Genomic DNA, 20,856 nt, shown 5'->3' with positions numbered 1-20,856 from the left:
TCTCCAACCCTGTTCCTGTAGGACAGGGCTCTCCAACCCTGTTCCTGTAGGACAGGGCTCTCCAACCCTGTTCCTGTACCACAGGGCTCTCCAACCCTGTTCCTGTACCACAGGGCTCTCCAACCCTGTTCCTGTACCACAGGGCTCTCCAACTCTGTTCCAGTACCACAGGGCTCTCCAACTCTGTTCCTGTACCACAGGGCTCTCCAACCCTGTTCCTGTACCACAGGGCTCTCCAACCCTGTACCTGTAGCACAGGGCTCTCCAACCCTGTTCCTGTACCACAGGGCTCTCCAACCCTGGTCCTGTACCACAGGGCTCTCCAACCCTGTTCCTGTACCACAGGGCTCTCCAACCCTGTTCCAGTACCACAGGGCTCTCCAACCCTGTTCCTGTACCACAGGACTCTCCAACCCTGTTCCTGTACCACAGGGCTCTCCAACCCTGTTCCTGTAGCACAGGGCTCTCCAACCATGTTCCTGTACCACAGGGCTCTCCAACCCTGTTCCAGTACCACAGGGTTCTCCAACCCTGTTCCTGTAGCACAGGGCTCTCCAACCCTGTTCCTGTACCACAGGGCTCTCCAACCCTGTTCCTGTACCACAGGGCTCTCCAACCCTGTTCCTGTAGCACAGGGCTCTCCAACCCTGTTCCTGTACCACAGGGCTCTCCAACCCTGTTCCTGTACCACAGGGCTCTCCAACCCTGTTCCTGTACCACAGGGCTCTCCAACCCTGTTCCTGTATCACAGGGCTCTCCAACCCTGTTCCTGTACCACAGGGCTCTCCAACCCTGTCCCTGTACCACAGGGCTCTCCAACCCTGTTCCTGTACCACAGGGCTCTCCAACCCTGTTCCTGTAGCACAGGGCTCTCCAACCCTGTTCCTGTAGCACAGGGCTCTCCAACCCTGTTCCTGTAGCACAGGGCTCTCCAACCCTGTTCCTGTAGCACAGGGCTCTCCAACCCTGTTCCTGTAGCACAGGGCTCTCCAACCCTGTTCCTGTAGCACAGGGCTCTCCAACCCTGTTCCTGTAGCACAGGGCTCTCCAACCCTGTTCCTGTACCACAGGGCTCTCCAACCCTGTTCCTGTACCACAGGGCTCTCCAACCCTGTTCCTGTAGCACAGGGCTCTCCAACCCTGTTCCTGTAGCACAGGGCTCTCCAACCCTGTTCATGTACCACAGGGCTCTCCAACCCTGTTCCAGTACCACAGGGCTCTCCAACCCTGTTCCAGTACCACAGGGCTCTCCAACCCTGTTCCTGTAGCACAGGGCTCTCCAACCCTGTTCCTGTAGCACAGGGCTCTCCAACCCTGTTCCTGTACCACAGGTCTCTCCAACCCTGTTCCTGTACCACAGGGCTCTCCAACCCTGTTCCAGTACCACAGGGCTCTCCAACCCTGTTCCTGTACCACAGGGCTCTCCAACCCTGTTCCTGTACCACAGGGCTCTCCAACCCTGTTCCTGTAGCACAGGGCTCTCCAACCCTGTTCCTGTACCACAGGGCTCACCAACTCTGTTCCTGTACCACAGGGCTCTCCAACCCTGTTCCTGTACCACAGGGCTCTCCAACCCTGTTCCTTTACCACAGGGCTCTCCAACCCTGTTCCTGTACCACAGGGCTCTCCAACCCTGTTCCTTTACCACAGGGCTCTCCAACCCTGTTCCTGTACCACAGGGCTCTCCAACCCTGTTCCTGTACCACAGGGCTCTCCAACCCTGTTCCTGTACCACAGGGCTCTCCAACCCTGTTCCTGTACCACAGGGCTCTCCAACCCTGTTCCTGTACCACAGGGCTCTCCAACCCTGTTCCTGTACCACAGGGCTCTCCAACCCTGTTCCTGTACCACAGGGCTCTCCAACTCTGTTCCTGTACCACAGGGCTCTCCAACCCTGTTCCTGTTCCACAGGGCTCTCCAACCCTGTTCCTGTACCACAGGGCTCTCCAACCCTGTTCCTGTACCACAGGGCTCTCCAACCCTGTTCCTGTACCACAGGGCTCACCAACCCTGTTCCTGTAACACAGGGCTCTCCAACCCTGTTCCTGTACCACAGGGCTCTCCAACCCTGTTCCTGTAGCACAGGGCTCTCCAACCCTGTTCCTGTACCACAGGGCTCTCCAACTCTGTTCCTGTACCACAGGGCTCTCCAACCCTGTTCCTGTTCCACAGGGCTCTCCAACCCTGTTCCTGTACCACAGGGCTCTCCAACCCTGTTCCTGTACCACAGGGCTCTCCAACCCTGTTCCTGTACCACAGGGCTCTCCAACCCTGTTCCTGTAGCACAGGGCTCTCCAACCCTGTTCCTGTACCACAGGGCTCTCCAACCCTGTTCCTGTAGCACAGGGCTCTCCAACCCTGTTCCTGTACCACAGGGCTCTCCAACCCTGTTCCTGTACCACAGGGCTCTCCAACCCTGTTCCAGTACCACAGGGCTCTCCAACTCTGTTCCAGTACCACAGGGCTCTCCAACTCTGTTCCAGTACCACAGGGCTCTCCAACCCTGTTCCTGTACCACAGGGCTCTCCAACTCTGTTCCAGTACCACAGGGCTCTCCAACCCTGTTCCTGTACCACAGGGCTCTCCAACTCTGTTCCAGTACCACAGGGCTCTCCAACCCTGTTCCTGTAGCACAGGGCTCTCCAACTCTGTTCCAGTACCACAGGGCTCTCCAACCCTGTTCCTGTACCACAGGGCTCTCCAACTCTGTTCCAGTACCACAGGGCTCTCCAACCCTGTTCCTGTACCACAGGGCTCTCCAACTCTGTTCCTGTACCACAGGGCTCTCCAACTCTGTTCCAGTACCACAGGGCTCTCCAACCCTGTTCCTGTAGCACAGGGCTCTCCAACTCTGTTCCAGTACCACAGGGCTCTCCAACCCTGTTCCTGTAGCACAGGGCTCTCCAACTCTGTTCCAGTACCACAGGGCTCTCCAACCCTGTTACAGTACCACAGGGCTCTCCAACCCTGTTCCAGTACCACAGGGCTCTCCAACCCTGTTCCTGTAGGACAGGGCTCTCCAACCCTGTTCCTGTATCACAGGGCTCTCCAACCCTGTTCCAGTACCACAGGGCTCTCCAACCCTGTTCCAGTACCACAGGGCTCTCCAACCCTGTTCCTGTAGCACAGGGCTCTCCAACCCTGTTCCAGTACCACAGGGCTCTCCAACCCTGTTCCAGTACCACAGGGCTCTCCAACCCTGTTCCAGTACCACAGGGCTCTCCAACCCTGTTCCAGTACCACAGGGCACTCCAACCCTGTTCCTGTAGGACAGGGTTCTCCAACCCTGTTCCAGTACAATAGGGCTCCCCAACCCTGTTCCAGTACCACAGGGCTCTCCAACCCTGTTCCAGTACCACAGGGCTCTCCAACACTGTTCCTGTACCACAGGGCTCTCCAACCCCGTTCCTGTAGCACAGGGCTCTCCAACCCTGTTCCTGTAGCACAGGGCTCTCCAACCCTGTTCCAGTAGCACAGGGCTCTCCAACCCTGTTCCTGTAGCACAGGGCTCTCCAACACTGTTCCTGTAGCACAGAGCTTGCCAACCCTGTTCCTGTAGCGCAGGGCTCTCAAACCCTGTTCCTGTAGTGCAGGGCTCTCAAACCCTGTTCTTGTAGAGCTACCCTCCAGTAGCTTTTCACTCCAACCCCAGTTGTAACAAACCTGATTCAGCTTATCAACCAGCTAATTATTAGAATCAGGTGCACTAGAATAGGGTTAGAGTGAAAACATACAGGACGGTAGCTCTCCAGGAACAGGATTGGAGAGAAAACCCACAGGACGGTAGCTCTCCAGGAACAGGATTGGAGAGAAAACCTACAGGACGGTAGCTCTCCAGGAACAGGATTGGAGAGAAAACCTACAGGACGGTAGCTCTCCAGGAACAGGGTTGGAGAAAAAACCTACAGGACGGTAGCTCTCCAGGAACAGGGTTGGAGAGAAAACCTACAGGACGGTAGCTCTCCAGGAACAGGGTTGGAGAAAAAACCTACAGGACGGTAGCTCTCCAGGAACAGGGTTGGAGAAAAATCCTACAGGACGGTAGCTCTCCAGGAACAGGGTTGGAGAAAAAACCTACAGGACGGTAGCTCTCCAGGAACAGGGTTGGAGAAAAATCCTACAGGACGGTAGCTCTCCAGGAACAGGGTTGGAGAAAAATCCTACAGGACGGTAGCTCTCCAGGAACAGGGTTGGAGAAAAAAACCTACAGGACGGTAGCTCTCCAGGAACAGGGTTGGAGAAAAATCCTACAGGACGGTAGCTCTCCAGGAACAGGGTTGGAGAGCCCTGCTGCACAATATGTATTCACAGAACCAGACAACAACCATGACTGTGCTGATGAGATGTTGGTACATTTCACAGCACGTTAGTTCTTCCATTACGTGCCAGGCAGCCAATGTCTCAAGCCAATGTTTAAAACAGACATGAAAGTGATGAAGCCAGACGCGGCAGCTATTCCTAGTGGCGACAGTACCATTCAGATTATCAACAGCTACAATAATCATCAGTATATTTTCCTTCTCAAATGCCAGATACTGGCTTTATAGTCATTGCTATCCGGGATCCTTGGGACGTCCCTACCCCCCATTGAAGTTGACATTTACAAGGGTTAAGGTACGGGTTATGGTTCAGGTTAGGGTAAGGGTAAGGGTAGGGTAGGGGTTAAGGTTAGGGTTTGGGGTAGGGACGTCCCAAGTGTCCCAGATAGCACACACCCTATTTTTTTAAGACTTAACAAGTATTTATCAGGCAGACAAGCAAACCCATTCCCAAAGAAACCTTTGGCACATCTGTCTTTATTACCAGTTCTGTAGTTGTCTGTGTTGTGTGTTTAGCGAGAGGGGCCTATGTAGTGTGATGTGGGGGATACGTGGAGCTGTATTGACAGACAGCTGCATTATGGTGTTGTTACACTAAATCATTCTGTTCGTACACTGACACTCTCCATCTGTTGGCTGCTTGGCTTTCTTTCAGCTCCACTCATCCTTCAACCAGTCCAGCTCCACACAAACAGGTTAATCAGCAGATTTGGCTATCAAGCTAATTTGTACCTGTGGTCCCTCATCTGGGTTTTGAGAGTAAAGCACCCTGTGTGTATGTGTGCATGCATGCCTGTGTGTGTGTGCATGTATGTGTGTGTGCATGTATGTGTGTGTGCATGCCTGTGTGTGTGTGAGAGTGTGTTTGTATCTGCACTGAGACACTGTGTCAGGTTTTGGCCAAGACTGTTCGGGTTTTGGTCACTAGATGTCCCCATTGCACCTTTTTTGTACCTTTTGTTTTTCTTGCTCTAATTATTGTTTGCACCTGTAGGTCATTCCCTTGTTAGTATTTAAACCCTGTGTGTTCCTCAGTTCCTTGCTCAGTGTTTGTAAGTTAGCACCCAGCCTCAGCCCAAGCCTTGTTCTTTACAGATAGTTCTTTTATTGGATTTTCCAGAGGTTCTCTGGTTTAGTTCTTGTGTATATTTTGAGTAGTCTTTTGAGGTTTGTTTTTTCCCTGCTGTTTTTTCCCACTTTGTGGAGTTTCTTTTGTATTTTGGAGGATTTCCATTTTGTGCCTCTTGGCTTTATTTTTGGACATTGTGGATTTAGTTTCTTTGCCTGAAGATTTTGTTCTTTAATTAAACCACCATCTCTAGTACTGCTGTGTCTGCCTCATCTTCTGGGTTCTGACGATTATTAGTGACTGTTTCTCGCACCGGGTCCTGACAGAAACACTGAGCCATTATAATGAACCCAGAGGCAGCCAGTACCCAGGATCTTTTTCCATGCTGTCCCACCACGAGGGGACTGTCCAACGCCACGAAGCTGCTCTGGTTCAGCAAGAGGCCTTAATGGCTAGACATTCTCAACTTCTGTCAGAGATGCTGACTTCCATAAAGCAGATTTCGGATCGACTTTCCCCGGCAACCGCTTCTGCTCCAGTTCATCAGATTCAAGTGCCCCTGGCAGTTAACCCCCTGGCTGAACCTCGTCTGGCCGCCTCCCCAACGGTTCTCAGGGGATCCGAGTGTTTGTAAGGGGTTTTTCACCCAATGTTCTCTCTCCTTTGAGCTGCAACCATCGTCGTTTCCCACCGACCGGTCCAAGATAGCATATATCATCACCCTGCTGTCGGAAAAAGCCCTAGCCTGGGCTACTGCTGTGTGGGATGCCCAAAGTCCCTGCTGTGCCAGCTACTCTACCTTTGCTGAAGAATTCAAGCGAGTGTTTCAAGGTCCTACCAACGGCCCTGACTCAGCCAAACAGCTCCTGACTCTCCGCCAAGGTCGGCGCAGCGTGACGGACTATGCCATCCAGTTCCGCACTGTGGCAGCAGCAAGTGGCTGGAACGACGAGGCGCTCACAGTGTGTTTTTTGAAGGGTCTTTCTGACACCATCCAAGATGAACTGGCCACTCGGGAACCACCGGACAACCTCGAGTCCCTTATCAAGTTGGCTTCACGCATAGACCAGCGTCTGAGAGAGAGAGAACTCAACCGTAGACCGCTGCTCACCCTAGCTCCTATCGGTTCCAGCTCCGAGTCTCCACCTTTATCCTCGCTGGCTCCACCAGAACCCATGCAGGTTGGACGCATCTCCCAGGCTGAGAGAGACCGCCGGATGAGGGAGCGATGCTGTCTATATTGCGGCAAACCGGGCCATTTCCGGTCCACGTGTCCCGGGCTCCAGGGAAACGCACTCTCCCGTGCAGGCCTGGGAGGACTGTAACGGGAAACATAACCTCCTCCCATCCATCCAACTCCCGCCTGCTCATTCCAGTTACCCTTTCCTGGGACGACCACGAGTTTTCTCTTCAAGCCTTGGTAGACTCTGGAGCCGCAGGTAACTTCATGGATGGGGTCTGGGTGAAAGAGAATGGCGTTCCTTCTGAACCTCTGAGTGACCCCATAAGGGTTACTACGTTGGATAGAAGCCCTTTGGGATCTGGACTTGTTACTCGTGCCACTACCCCCTTGCGACTTTCAGTTTCCCAACACCAGGAAGTGATGAACTTTCACATCTGATCTCCTGTTCCGAGTTCCCTCTCGTCCTTGGTTATCCCTGGCTTCACAGCCATAACCCTCACATCGACTGGTCTGTGGGCACTATCAAGCAGTGGGGTCCTACGTGCCAAGCCACTTGTATCTTCCCGAGTTCCCCGAGTTCCCCTTCCGAGTCTCTAGAATCCATCGACCTGTCCCGAGTTCCCCGAGTGTTACCATGACCTCAAACTGGTATTTAGCAAACAGAGGGCCACCAAACTACCACCCCATAGACCTTACGATTGCACCATCGACCTGTTTCCGGGGACCTGCCCTCCCAGGGGTCGGATCTTTTCCCTTTCTCCTCCCGAACGAGCTGCTATGGATACCTACATCAAGGACGCTCTGGCAGCAGGCCTCATGCGTCCATCTACCTCGCCGGCGGGAGCAGGGTTTTTCTTTGTGGCCAAGAAAGACGGTGTATTACGACCTTGCATCGACTACCGGGGACTCAATGCCATAACCGTCCGTAACCGCTACCCGCTACCCCTTATGGCCACAGCCTTTGAGCTGCTCCAGGAAGCAGTTGTCTTCACTAAGCTTGACCTGCGGAACGCATACCATCTTGTGCGGATCAAACCCGGGGACGAGTGGAAGACCGCTTTCAACACGCCTACTGGTCACTACGAATACTCGGTGATGCCCTTCGGCCTGACCAATGCTCCGGCTGTGTTCCAAGCGCTCATAAACGATGTGCTTAGGGATATGCTTAACATCTTCGTGTTTGTTTACTTGGATGACATCCTCATCTTTTCGAGCTCCCTTCAAGAACACACTAAGCATGTCAGACAAGTGCTCAAACGCCTCCTAGACAGCCATTTGTATGTTAAGCCGGAAAAGTGTGAATTCCATTCCTCTCGAGTACAATTCCTGGGATTTATAGTGGAACCCGGTCGAGTCCAGATGGACCCCAAGAAGGTAGGGGCGGTAGCGGATTGGCCCACCCCCAAGTCCGTTAAGGAAGTTCAGCGTTTCCTGGGCTTCACCAACAACTTTTACCGCAAGTTCATCAAGAACTTCAGCTCGGTGGCAGCCCCTCTCTCAGCTGTAACCAAGGGTGGCAACACAAGGTTTCTGTGGGGAAGAGAAGCTGAGACGGCCTTCCAAGGACTCAAGCAGCGCATCCTCTCTGCTCCCATCCTGACACTACCAACGGCGGATGAACCTTTTGTGGTGGAGGTAGACGCATCAGAGGTTGGGGTTGGAGCTGTCCTGTCTCAGAGGGGTGAAGACAAGAAGCTTCATCCTTGCGCCTTCTTCTCTCACCGGCTTACCCCGGCCGAGAGGAATTACGATGTGGGGGATCGTGAACTCCTAGCGGTTAAGATGGCATTGAAGGAATGGAGACACTGGCTCGAGGGGGCTTCTCAACCGTTTCAAGTGCTTACGGACCACAAAAATCTGGAGTATATCCAGCAGGCGAAGCGGTTGAACTCCAGACAAGCTCGATGGTCTCTTTTCTTCAGCCGATTTCAGTTTATCCTCACCTATAGACCCGGGTCGAAGAATCTCAAACCGGACACCTTGTCACGAATCTACTCTCCTGCCATTCGAGAAGATACTGACATGACTGTCCTTCCGGCCGCTAAGATCGTGGCTCCGATCTCGTGGCAAGTGGAGGATACCGTGAAACAAGCTCAAGCCATCGAACCGGGCCCTGGAGGAGGTCCTGCTAATCGGTTGTTTGTTCCCAAGGCAGCAAGGTCCCAAGTCCTTCTGTGGGGGCACTCCTCTCGCCTCACCTGTCACCCGGGCGTAGGTCGCACCTTGGAGTTCATCCAGCGTAAGTTCTGGTGGCCCACCATAAAAGAAGACGTTGCCACTTTCGTCAAGGCCTGTTCCGTGTGCTGCCAGGGCAAATCTTCTCACCTCCGCCCTCAAGGACTCCTTCACCCTTTATCTATTCCCCACCGACCCTGGTCCCATATCTCGTTGGACTTTATTACTGGCCTTCCTCCGTCCCATGGTAATACTACGATCCTAGTCATCATCGACAGGTTTTCTAAGGCGGCCAGGTTTGTTCCCTTGACCAAATTACCTTCTGCCAAGGAAACAGCTGAGTTGGTGATTAACCATGTGTTCCGAGTCTTTGGGATTCCGCAAGATATGGTTTCCGACAGAGGTCCCCAGTTCGCCTCAAGGTTTTGGAAGGCAGAGTGCCTTCAGCCTCGAGGTTCATCAGACGCTGTCGGCTTACGTGGAAGAAGGCACGTCTTAATCTTCTGCGTTCCTCTCAGCAGTACCAACGACAAGCCAACAGACGTCGCCGTCCCGGTCCTACCCTGTACCCCGGCCAGAGAGTATGGCTCTCAACTAAGAACTTACCACTACGGGTGGAGTCTCGCAAGCTGTCCCAGAGGTTCATCGGTCCCTTTAAGATTGCCAGGAGAGTCAATCCCGTTACTTTTCGCCTGCACTTACCCAGATCCCTTAAGATCAATCCAACATTTCACATTTCTTTATTAAAACCTGTTGTTTTTTCTCCCCTTATCCCGGCAGGCAGACCTCCCCCTCCGCCCCGTGTCATCGGTGGCCAGTCGGCTTATACCGTCCACCGGATACTGGATTCCCGTCGGGTGCAGCGGTCCTGGCAGTATCTGGTGGACTGGGAAGGCTACGGTCCCGAGGAGCGCTCCTGGGTTCCTGCCAAGGACATACTGGACCCTGACCTCATTCGTCAGTTCAGGACCCTCCACCCTGAGAAGGCTGGTAGGAACGTCAGGAGCCGTTCCTAGGAGGGGGATTCTGTCAGGTTTTGGCCAAGACTGTTCGGGTTTTGGTCACTAGATGTCCCCATTGCACCTTTTTTGTACCTTTTGTTTTTCTTGCTCTAATTATTGTTTGCACCTGTAGGTCATTCCCTTGTTAGTATTTAAACCCTGTGTGTTCCTCAGTTCCTTGCTCAGTGTTTGTAAGTTAGCACCCAGCCTCAGCCCAAGCCTTGTTCTTTACAGATAGTTCTTTTATTGGATTTTCCAGAGGTTCTCTGGTTTAGTTCTTGTGTATATTTTGAGTAGTCTTTTGAGGTTTGTTTTTTCCCTGCTGTTTTTTACCACTTTGTAGAGTTTCTTTTGTATTTTGGAGGATTTCCATTTTGTGCCTCTTGGCTTTATTTTTGGACATTGTGGATTTAGTTTCTTTGCCTGAAGATTTTGTTCTTTAATTAAACCACCATCTCTAGTACTGCTGTGTCTGCCTCATCTTCTGGGTTCTGACGATTATTAGTGACTGTTTCTCGCACCGGGTCCTGACACACTGCTGACATTGCCTTGCCATAACTCCACTCTGATCCCAGGCCTGGATGGATGAATCACTCTATTCCACGGCCCTGTTTCCTGAACCAGCCTGTCAGGCCATTGGCATCAAGTTAACTGCAGTGACTGACTAAGTGGTTTTTATGAGCCACAAAATCCCATCTGAGCTAATTTCCTAATTGACCACATAATGGTTTGGACCACTTCTATGGTTTTCAACACCAGCTAATCAGCATTGGCTTTGAATCAGACGCTAATTGATCAGGTGGCTATAATTGTTTCAATTATATATATATACACACATACACATAATATATATTATATATGTACAGTATATACACTACCATTCAAAAGTTTGGGGTCACTTAGAAATGTCCTTGTTTTTGTACATTTTAAAATACATCAAATTGATCAGAAATACAGTGTAGACATTGTTAATGTTGTAAATGACTATTGTAGCTGGAAACAGCAGTTTTTTAATGGAATCTACATAGGCGTACAGAGGCCCATTATCAGTAACCATCACTCCTGTGTTCCAATGGCACGTTGTGTTAGCTAATCCAAGTTTATCATTTTAAAAGGCTAAATGATCATTAGAAAACCTTTTTCAATTATGTTAGCACAGCTGAAAACTGAAAACTGCTGATTAAAGAAGCAATACAACTGGCCTTCTTTAGACTAGTTGAGTATCTTGAGCATCAGCATTTGTAGGTTCGATTACAGGCTCAAAATGGCCAGAAACAAAGAACTTTCTTCTGAAACTCATCAGGTAATTCTTGTTCTGAGAAATGAAGGCTATTCCATGTGAGAAATTGCCAAGAAACTGAAGATCTCGTACAACGCTGTGTACTACTCCCTTCACAGAACAGCGCAAATTGGATCTAACCAGAATAGAAAGAGGACTGGGAGGCCCCAGTGCACAACTGAGCAAGAGAACAAGGACATTAGAGTGTCTAGTTTGAGAAACAGACTGGCAGCTTCATGAAATAATACTCGCAAAACACCAGTCTCAGCGTCAACAGTGAAGAGGCGACTCCAGGATGCTGGCCTTCTAGGCAGAGTTGCAAAGAAAAAGCCATATCTCAGACTGGCCAATAAAAAGTAAAGATTAAGATGGGCAAAAGAACACAGACACTGGACAGAGGAACTCCGCCTAGAAGGCCAGCATCCTGAAGTCGCCTCTTCACTTTTGACGTTGAGACTGGTGTTTTGCGGGTATTATTTCATGAAGCTGCAATAGTCATTTACAACATTAACATTGTCTACACTATTTCTGATCAATTTGATGTTATTTTAATGGACACAAAAATAAGCTTTTCTTTCAAAAACAAGGACATTTCTAAGTGACCCCAAACCTTTGAACGGTAGTGTATATACAGAACCAGTCAAAAGTTTGGACACATCTACTCATTCAAGGGATTTTCTTCCTTTTGACTATTTTCTACATTGTAGAATAACAGTGATGACATCTAAACTATGAAATAACACATATGGAATCATGTGGTAACTAAAAAAGTGTTAAACAAATGAAAATATGAGATTCTTCAAAGTAGCCACCCTTTGCCTTGATGACAGCTTTGCACACTCTTGGCATTCTCTCCACCAGCTTCAGGAGGTAGTCACCTGGAATGTATTTCAATGAACAGTTGTGCCTTGTTTAAAGTTAATTTGTGGCATTTCTTTCCTTCTTAATGCGTTTGAGCCAATCAGTTGGGTTGTGACAAGGTAGGGGTGGTATACAGAAGATAGCCCTATTTGGTAAAAGACCAAGTCCATATTATGGCAAGAACAGCTCAAATAAGCAAAGAGAAACAACAGTCCATCATTACCTTATGATATGAAGGTCAGTCAATCAGGAACATTTTAAGTGCAGTCACAAAAACCATCAAGCACTATGATGAAACTGGCTCTCATGAGGACCTCCATAGGAAAAGAAGACCCAGAGTTACCTCTGCTGCAGAGGATAAGTTCATTAGAGTTACCAGCCTCAGAAATTGAAGCCCAAATAAATGCTTCACAGAGTTCAAGTAGCAGACACATCTCAACATCAACATCAACTGTTCAGAGCAGATTGCGTGAATCAGGCCTTCGTGGTCAAATTGCTGCAAAGAAACCACTAAAGGACACTAATAAGAAGAGACTTGCTTGGGCCAAGAAACACGAGCAATGAGCCCAAATCTGCGATTTTTGGTTCCAACCACCGTGTCTTTGTGAGACGCAGAGTAGGTGAATGGATGATCTCCGCATGTGTGGTTCCCACCGTGAAGCATGGAGGTGTGATGGTGTGGGGGTGCTTTGCTGGTAACACTGATTTATTTAGAATTCGATGCACGCTTAACCTGCATGGCTACGACAGCATTCGGCAGCAATATGCCATACCATCTGGTTTGCGCTTAGTGGGACTATCATTTGTTTTTCAACAGGACAATGACCCAACACACCTCCAGGCTGTGTAAGGGCTATTTGACCAAGAAGGAGAGTGATGAGTGCTGCATCAGATGACCTGCTCTCAATAATCATCTGACCTCAACCCAATTGAGATGGGTTGGACCGCAGAGTGAAGGAAAAGCAGCCAACAAGGGCTCTGTAACGGCTTTCTTCTGTGGACGAAGGATCGGACCAAAGCGCAGCGTGGTTAGTGTTCATCATGTTTAATTAAAGCCAATAAACGTGAACACTACAAAATACAAAACAACAAAAATGTGAAAAACCGAAACAGTTCTGTCTGGTGCAGACACACGAAGACATGAAGACAACCACCCACAAAACCCAAAACAGGCTACCTAAATATGGTTCCCAATCAGAGACAATGACTAACACCTGCCTCTGATTGAGAACCATATCAGGCCAAACATAGAAACGGGAAAACTAGACACACAACATAGAATGCCCACTCAGCTCACGTCCTGACCAACACTAAAACAAAGAAAATACAAAAGAACTATGGTCAGAACGTGACAGGCTCAGCATATGTGGGAACTCCTTCAAGACTTTTGGAAAAGCATTCCAGGTGAAACTGGTTGAGAAAATGCCAAGATGTCAAGGGTGGCTACTTTGAAGAATCTCATAAAATACATTTTTATTTGTTGAACACTTTTTTAGTTACTACATGATTCCATGTGTTATTTCATAGTTGTGATGTCTTCACTATTATTCTACAATGTAGAAAATAGTAAAAATATAGAACAACCCTTGAATCAGTAGGTGTGTCATGTTTAATGATAAGAGACAGGTGCAGGAATATGAAATATGTTTTTTTTTATTTCTGTACCCAAAAGAGTACGTCCACACACACACACACACACACACACACACACACACACACACACACACACACACACACACACACACACACACACACACACACACACACACACACACACACACACACACCTGTAACCCAAAGAAAGTGCGAGGTGTAAATCTCTAATAAACACACGGGACGAGACCAGTAATAACAAGTGCACACTAACACGGTAACCGATACAACAGAGCCCAGGTACTCACAAGACCAACGTACATGTAACAATAATCAACAAGGACAATGGGGAACAGAGGACACATAGTATATACACATACTAATCAGGGGGAATGGGAACCAGGTGTGCGTAATGAGACAAGACAGTCTGGGGTTGGTGGTAATGATCCAGTTCAGTGACGCCTAGAAGGCCGGTGACGTAGATCTCCGGAGCTGGTGAACGGAATGAGCAGCAGTACCGGGGACAAACAAACCTCATTCAACTCATCGAGGGCTTGATGATTAATATGCAAGTTGAATCAGGTGTGCTTGTCCAGGGTTATAATAAAAATGTGTACTGTGGGGGGTGTACTCGAGGACCAGGGTTGGGAAACACTGGGATAGACTGATGAATCACCAATCGCCCTAACTCCTGAGGGAAGTTTTGAGCTCCAGTGGCAGGCAGACAGTTGACTGTGCATGTTCGTCTGCCTGGCTGTAGAAGTGACAGAGCAGAGTTTAGTCTCTGAATCCTCCCAGATGATTGCTACACTGTGAGAGCTAGCCTAGCAGGCCCATTCTGTCTGTCTCTCAGTGCTTTGGCACAGCCAGCCAGCGAGAGAAAGGAAATTAAATGAAAGCGGGTCTGGATTAGAGCTTGTTAAGGGAGAGAAGAGCCTTTAATTGCCCTGGTTTTGTGCAGCTTCACAAAGAACCAACATTGCTAATCTGCAGCTCAGGGGTGAATGTTTGCAGCAAACCAAACAAAGATGTACACTAGACAGGCCTATCAAGTAGAAAAAAAATAACATTTCCTGGAAGAGGATTTAGAAGGAATTGGCATAAAACTGCAGGATTTCAATTAGAGAAGCAGCTGATAGCAGAAAAACAGTTATCTTAAGTATTGCAGGAGGGTGTTAGCATGATATTAAAGCACCTGATTTTTTGAGGAGTGGAAATGTGTTTGACATTTCTAGAACAGGTTGCTTTAGGTTTTTGGACATAACATATTTGTCTCTCTCTACAGTATTTTCTTAGTGTACAGTATACTGGTAATCTGAATCTGAGAAGATTTTACACTGCATTATTACTTTACTGCCATAGCGATGGCAGATGTTTCAGATAGCCTATTTGTTCCAAGCCTCTCCAGTTGTGATGTGGTGGTCTGGTCATCCAGAACAGTAATCTGTCTTGTCATGCACCGGTGGTATCTCTGCTCTGTCTGCATGCCTGGAAAGAAAAGCAATTGCTCAACTTTCCAACTTCAAACCAAGCTGAGCAAATCAGTCTTACACATTTTAAGGAAAAGGGATAGGGTGGCAGAAACTCTAGAGAAAACCACTTGTTGAAGAGGAAGCATTTGACCAATGTGTCCACTTTATAACATAGAGACCTGGCTCCCACAAGTGCTCAATTTGATGCCTTCCCTGATTTACATCACATTACTGTGTCGGTCTTCTCAGTCAATAGGATTCTGTTTTGTGGCACATTCTTCCTGATAGAGATGTTTCAATATAGTTTACATCTATCCAATCTTGAAATATACACGGGTTGAATCTCAATCAATAGTCTTACCTTGTTTCCCTGTGTCCTCCTCTCACCACCATCCTTCACTGGCTCCCTACTCAAAACATCAGAAGGAAGCAAAGAATATTGCTGCATTGTTAGAGCTGGAAACAAAAGCATGCACCTGCAATAACATCTGCAGAACTGTGTATGCGACCATAAAACTGATTTGATGATTTGAGATAGAAACATTGAAACAAGACTGCAACAAGGACTCGTAAGAAAAGAGTATGTCCTTGTCCAAGACTGTGTTGCACTTTGTTGCAAGGGAGATAGATATCTGGTATTGGTCCTGTGCTGCTCTCTGCTCCCTCTCCTCCCCCTCCTGGGTATAGTTCACCTCAGCAGAGTTCATCAGTGCTCTCCTCTCAGATCCACAGATCAGTACAGCTCCACTGATTGCAGGTGTCCTTGCATTGATCTAACTGGCTTGGGCTTTGTCCCTAGTCATTAGGGAGATGAGAGAATTACCTTTTCCAATGGTGCCTAGCTGGATGTGATTGGGTGTGTAAAGGACATGGTTTTACAGGACAAGAGGGGAAATGGGCTCTTTGTGAATGTGTTTCTGGCCTCAGCCTCTATTCTCCCCTATTAGGAAGGGTTCTACCTTAACCAATCAATATGAGCTATCCCCCAGCCCTATATTGTCTGACTTTTTTAAAGTCAATATTATGACTTAATGTTATGACTTAAAGTCTGATGCTACTGTCCTGGCAGAGAACTGTGTAATTGATTGTTCATACGGTATTATCTACCTACTCCTCATATTCTGAGGGAGGTAAGCAGAGTCTGTTCAGACAGGACAAAGGAACTCCAGAGATTGAGAGAAATCAAATCAAACGGTCTTATTGTGCATGTTGCCATGCAGAACACACTATTTTGACATCTGGTTGATATTTTTTTCACACACCACTTGATTGATTTGCTCAAGGCTTGGAAGCGTCCCATCATTCTCTTCTCACTTCCTGTTTGCATGTTGAAGCAGTGTCTCGTGCAGCTGCTGTAAATTACCTTTTGTTGTATGTGATAAATTGTGTAAGATGTCAAATATATTCTATGTGCTTCAAAGAAAAACTGCTTATCATATTTTTACAGAATAAGGTTGGAGAGAATTTCTGCTATTTTGAAATATAAACATTTATTTGAATTATCACGTTGCTAAACTGCAGTACACCCCTGTTGTGCTTGTGTGAGTCAAGTGCCCTATATTGCATGTAGCTCTGCGCTGTGTGGGAAGCTTGGTCTGTGTAATGTAATGGATAACTGGGCTAAAGCACAGTGTCTCTCTTGATTTCACTGCCCACGTAAATAGTCTGCTAGCAGCATATGGCCAGAGTGTTGCCATCTCAATAGATTCATTATCAGGCCCTGTGTTATACTTAAGTGGGCGAAACAATCTAGCAGTAGGACAACAAATCAAAGACATTACATTTGAGACAGAGTTTTCCCTTTCCCTCTTCATCCTTACTAGTTTTATACCTCTAGTCCACTTTTAATATGTCCTCCATAATAGGAATGTCATTGGTCAAGATGCTCCTCACAATAAGTGTATGTGTGACTGTGGGGGACGGGGTAGATGTTGAGGAGAACTGCGCTGCTCAGGAGAGGGTGCGAGAGAGAAACCACTGTCTGAACCAGGGGTTGCTACCAAAATTATGTTCCAATAGTTTCTTCTGAACAGAGGCATTATTCTTTTCCTTCCATTCCACTGTTCTGACCAGCAAAATAAAAGTCTGAACAGGTTAGAATTTTTAAAAAGTACCGGTTTATATCGTTCCTTTCTGTTCCTTTCTAAACCTCTGAAATCATGTTTTTTTTAACAATTAGCTCAACATTAAATTACTTCACAAATCACGCAGTGCGTCTAGAGAAGCTTGCTATGGAGCGGGCAAGCTACAGCTTAGTGAGTCGTTTACAGACATGATGGAAAGATAAGTGTACGGTGCGACTGGAACTTTGCGGGTTGGGAGAGAGTGAGAGAGGGTTAGCTTTAAGCGGTGGGCATCTTGTGATGACATGCATTATCTGAATTAGGCTCAAAGAATTATACCTACGGAGGAATGGATTCTATGGAGGAACTTTGAATGTCTTTGAACTGCAGAGTTGGCTTAATGTTGGACCAGAGAATCTAGCTAGCTAACAAGCGTGTGTGTGCAGTGGCACCAGAATTAAAATCCATCTTACCTTTTTGTAGTTAATAAATCCAATGTGAAATGTGATAACTATAGTATCCTTAACTAGCATTGAAAAAGTGAATCCATTCTCTCCCTATCTTCTGAATCACGCTTGTAACGTCAGGCTACAGCTATGCTTCGGAGGGTAGGCTACACACACACACTAGCAAAGATTTTCAGCTGGAAGGAAAACACTGGAAGAAGTTTCTGATCGACAGAGGGAGGGCTTTGCATAGGTGCTTTCTCGTGTTTTTTTGTGGGACTGGAAAAAAAATAATCAGAACGTAAAAGAACGTTATTAACTGGTTCTCATGCTTTTAAAATAACAGTTCTGTTCCAGAACAGTAAATATCACTTTCGTTCCAGGTTCTGATTCTGTTGCTGGAAAAATGTAGTTATTTTCTGGTTTTCGGTTCTGTTCCCTAGACTGGTTCCAACCAGTTGATTTATGGCACACTGTGTACTAGTGTTGATTCAAGAGTGAGAGCTTTAAGATCCTCACCCAGGCCAGGACCCAAGCGAGACCCAGGCTACTCAGATGAAAAGGACACCATGGTGCTCAATTATTCATGGTACAGTGTAGAGATGATTTAGCCAACTTGCAGTGTGTGTGTGTGTGTGTGTGTGTGTGTGTGTGTGTGTGTGTGTGTGTGTGTGTGTGTGTGTGTGTGTGTGTGTGTGTGTGTGTGTGTGTGTGTGTGTGTGTGTGTGTGTGTGTGTGTGTGTGTGTGCGTGCGTGCGTGCACCCATGTGTGCGTGTAATGTAGTTTCTAATAGTACCTGCATAACACCAGTTTCAATGTCAACGTCAATGTCAGGAATACCTATGTGAGAATGCTGTTCATCGACTGCAGCTCAGCATTTAACACCATAGTACCCTCCAAACTCGTCATCAAGCTCGAGACCCTGGGTCTCGACCCCGCCCTGTGCAACTGGGTACTGGACTTCCTGACGGGCCGCCCCCAGGTGGTGAGGGTAGGTAACAACATCTCCACCCCGCTGATCCTCAACACTGGGGCCCCACAAGGGTGCCTTCTGAGCCCTCTCCTGTACTCCCTGTTCACCCAGGACTGCGTGGCCATGCACGCCTCCAACTCAATCATCAAGTTTGCGGACGACACTACAGTGGTAGGCTTGATTACCAACAACGACGAGACGGCCTACAGGGAGGAGGTGAGGGCCCTCGGAGTGTGGTGTCAGGAAAATAACCTCACACTCAACGTCAACAAAACAAAGGAGATGATTGTGGACTTCAGGAAACAGTAGAGGGAGCACCCCCCTATCCACATGGGGTAGTAGTGGAGAGGGTAGTAAGTTTTAAGTTCCTCGGTGTACACATCACGGACAAACTGAATTGGTCCACCCACAGACAACGTTGTGAAGAAGGCGCAGCAGCGCCTCTTCAACCTCAGGAGGCTGAAGAAATTCAGCTTGTCACCAAAAGCACTCACAAACTTCTACAGATGCACAATCGAGAGCATCCTGTCGGGCTGTATCACCGCCTGGTACGGCAACTGCTCCGCCCACAACCATAAGGCTCTCCAGAGGGTAGTGAGGTCTGCACAACGCATCACCGGGGGCAAACTACCTGCCCTCCAGGACACCTACACCACCCGATGTCACAGGAAGGCCATAAAGATCATCAAGGACAACAACCACCCGAGCCACTGCCTGTTCACCCCGCTATCATCCAGAAGGCGAGGTCAGTACAGGTGCATCAAAGCAGGGACCGAGAGACTGAAAAACAGCTTCTCAAGGCCATGAGACTGTTAAACAGCCACCACTAACATTTAGTGGCCGCTGCCAACATACTGACTCAACTCCAGCCACTTTAATAATGGGAATTGATGGAAATGTATGTAAAAATGTATCACTAGCCACTTTAAATAATGCCACTTAATATAATGTTTACATACCCTACATTACTCATCTCATATGTATATGTATATACTGTACTCTATATCATCTACTGCATCTTGCCATCTTTATGTAATACATGTATCACTAGCCACTTTAAACTATGCCACTTTATGTTTATATACCTTACATTACTCATCTCATATGTATATACTGTACTTTATACCATCTACTGCATCTTGCCTATGCCGTTCTGTACCATCACTCATTCATATATCTTCATGTACATATTCTTTATCCTTTTACACTTGTTTGTATAAGGTAGTAGTTGTGGAATTGTTAGGTTAGATTACTCGTTGGTTATTACTGCATTGTCGGAACTAGAAGCACAAGCATTTCGCTACACTCGCATTAACATCTGCTAACCATGTGTATGTGACAAATACAATTTGATTTGATTTGATTTGGCCCGACAAACCAGTGCCCCCGCACATTGGCTAACCGGGCTATCTACATTGTGTCCCGCCACCCACCACCCGCCAACCCCTCTTTTACTCTACTGCTACTCTCTGTTTATCATATATCCATAGTCACTTTAACTGTACATTCATGTACATACTACCTCAATCAGCCTGACTAACTGGTGCCTGTATGTAGCATGCCTACTGTTATAGCCTCGCTACTGTATATAGCCTCGCTACTGTTATTTTTCACTGTCTTTTTACTGTTGTTTTTATTTCTTTACTTACCTATTGTTCACCTAATACCTTTTTTGCACTGTTGGTTAGAGCCTGTAAGTAAGCATTTCACTGTAAGGTCTACACCTGTTGTATTCGGCGCACGTGACAAATAAACTTTGATTTGATTTGTACGCCTATGTAGATATTCCTTTAAAAATCAGCTGTTTCCAGCTACAATAGTCATTTACAACAGTAACAATGTCTACACTGTATTTCGGATCAATTTGATGTTTTTTTTAATGGACAAAAAATTTGCTTTTCTTTCAAAAACATGGATATTTCTAAAAGACCCTAAACTTTTGAACGGTAGTATATACAGTATATATACTAACATTGTGAAGAGAGGAACCATTCCAGGCTCCTGGTAGGCTGCTGTAGGATGACAGGCTCCTGGTAGGCTGTGGTAGGATGACAGGCCCCTGGTAAGCTGCAGTAGGATGAAAGGCTCTTGGTAGGCTGCAGTAGGATGAAAGGCTCTTGGTAGGCTGCAGTAGGATGACAGGCTCCTGGAGTGCTCTAGATTACATCTGAAGGTGCATAAGGGGGGAGATCCATTTAATTTCCCACATTTGACATAGTCCATCATATAGGCTCATTAAAGCAGCTAAAGAATTCATATTTACTAATTGATGAGGAGGAGTAGAAACCATTGAAATAAGTAATCACAGAGAATCTCTTTGGGCTTCACTGCCCTGTGTTTTCAGAAGGGACTCTTATCAAAACCTACAGCATGTTACAGCGCGACGCTTATCTGCTTTAAACAGTTTGGGGATATTATCTT

General features: G+C 47.6%; 1 protein-coding gene across 3 annotated transcripts in view; it reads left to right on the top strand.

Annotated features, from left to right (window-relative positions):
• Positions 1–20,856, top strand: part of LOC139548168 (seizure protein 6 homolog) — a 146,258-nt gene that overhangs the window by 56,031 nt on the left and 69,371 nt on the right. The gene's annotated exons all lie outside the window — the stretch shown is intronic.

The sequence above is a fragment of the Salvelinus alpinus genome, chromosome 21 (assembly GCF_045679555.1).
Source record: "Salvelinus alpinus chromosome 21, SLU_Salpinus.1, whole genome shotgun sequence".
Classification (NCBI taxonomy): Eukaryota; Metazoa; Chordata; class Actinopteri; order Salmoniformes; family Salmonidae; genus Salvelinus; species Salvelinus alpinus.
Note: the sequence above shows the minus strand (reverse complement) of the source record. Positions and strands in the feature narration are given on the sequence as shown.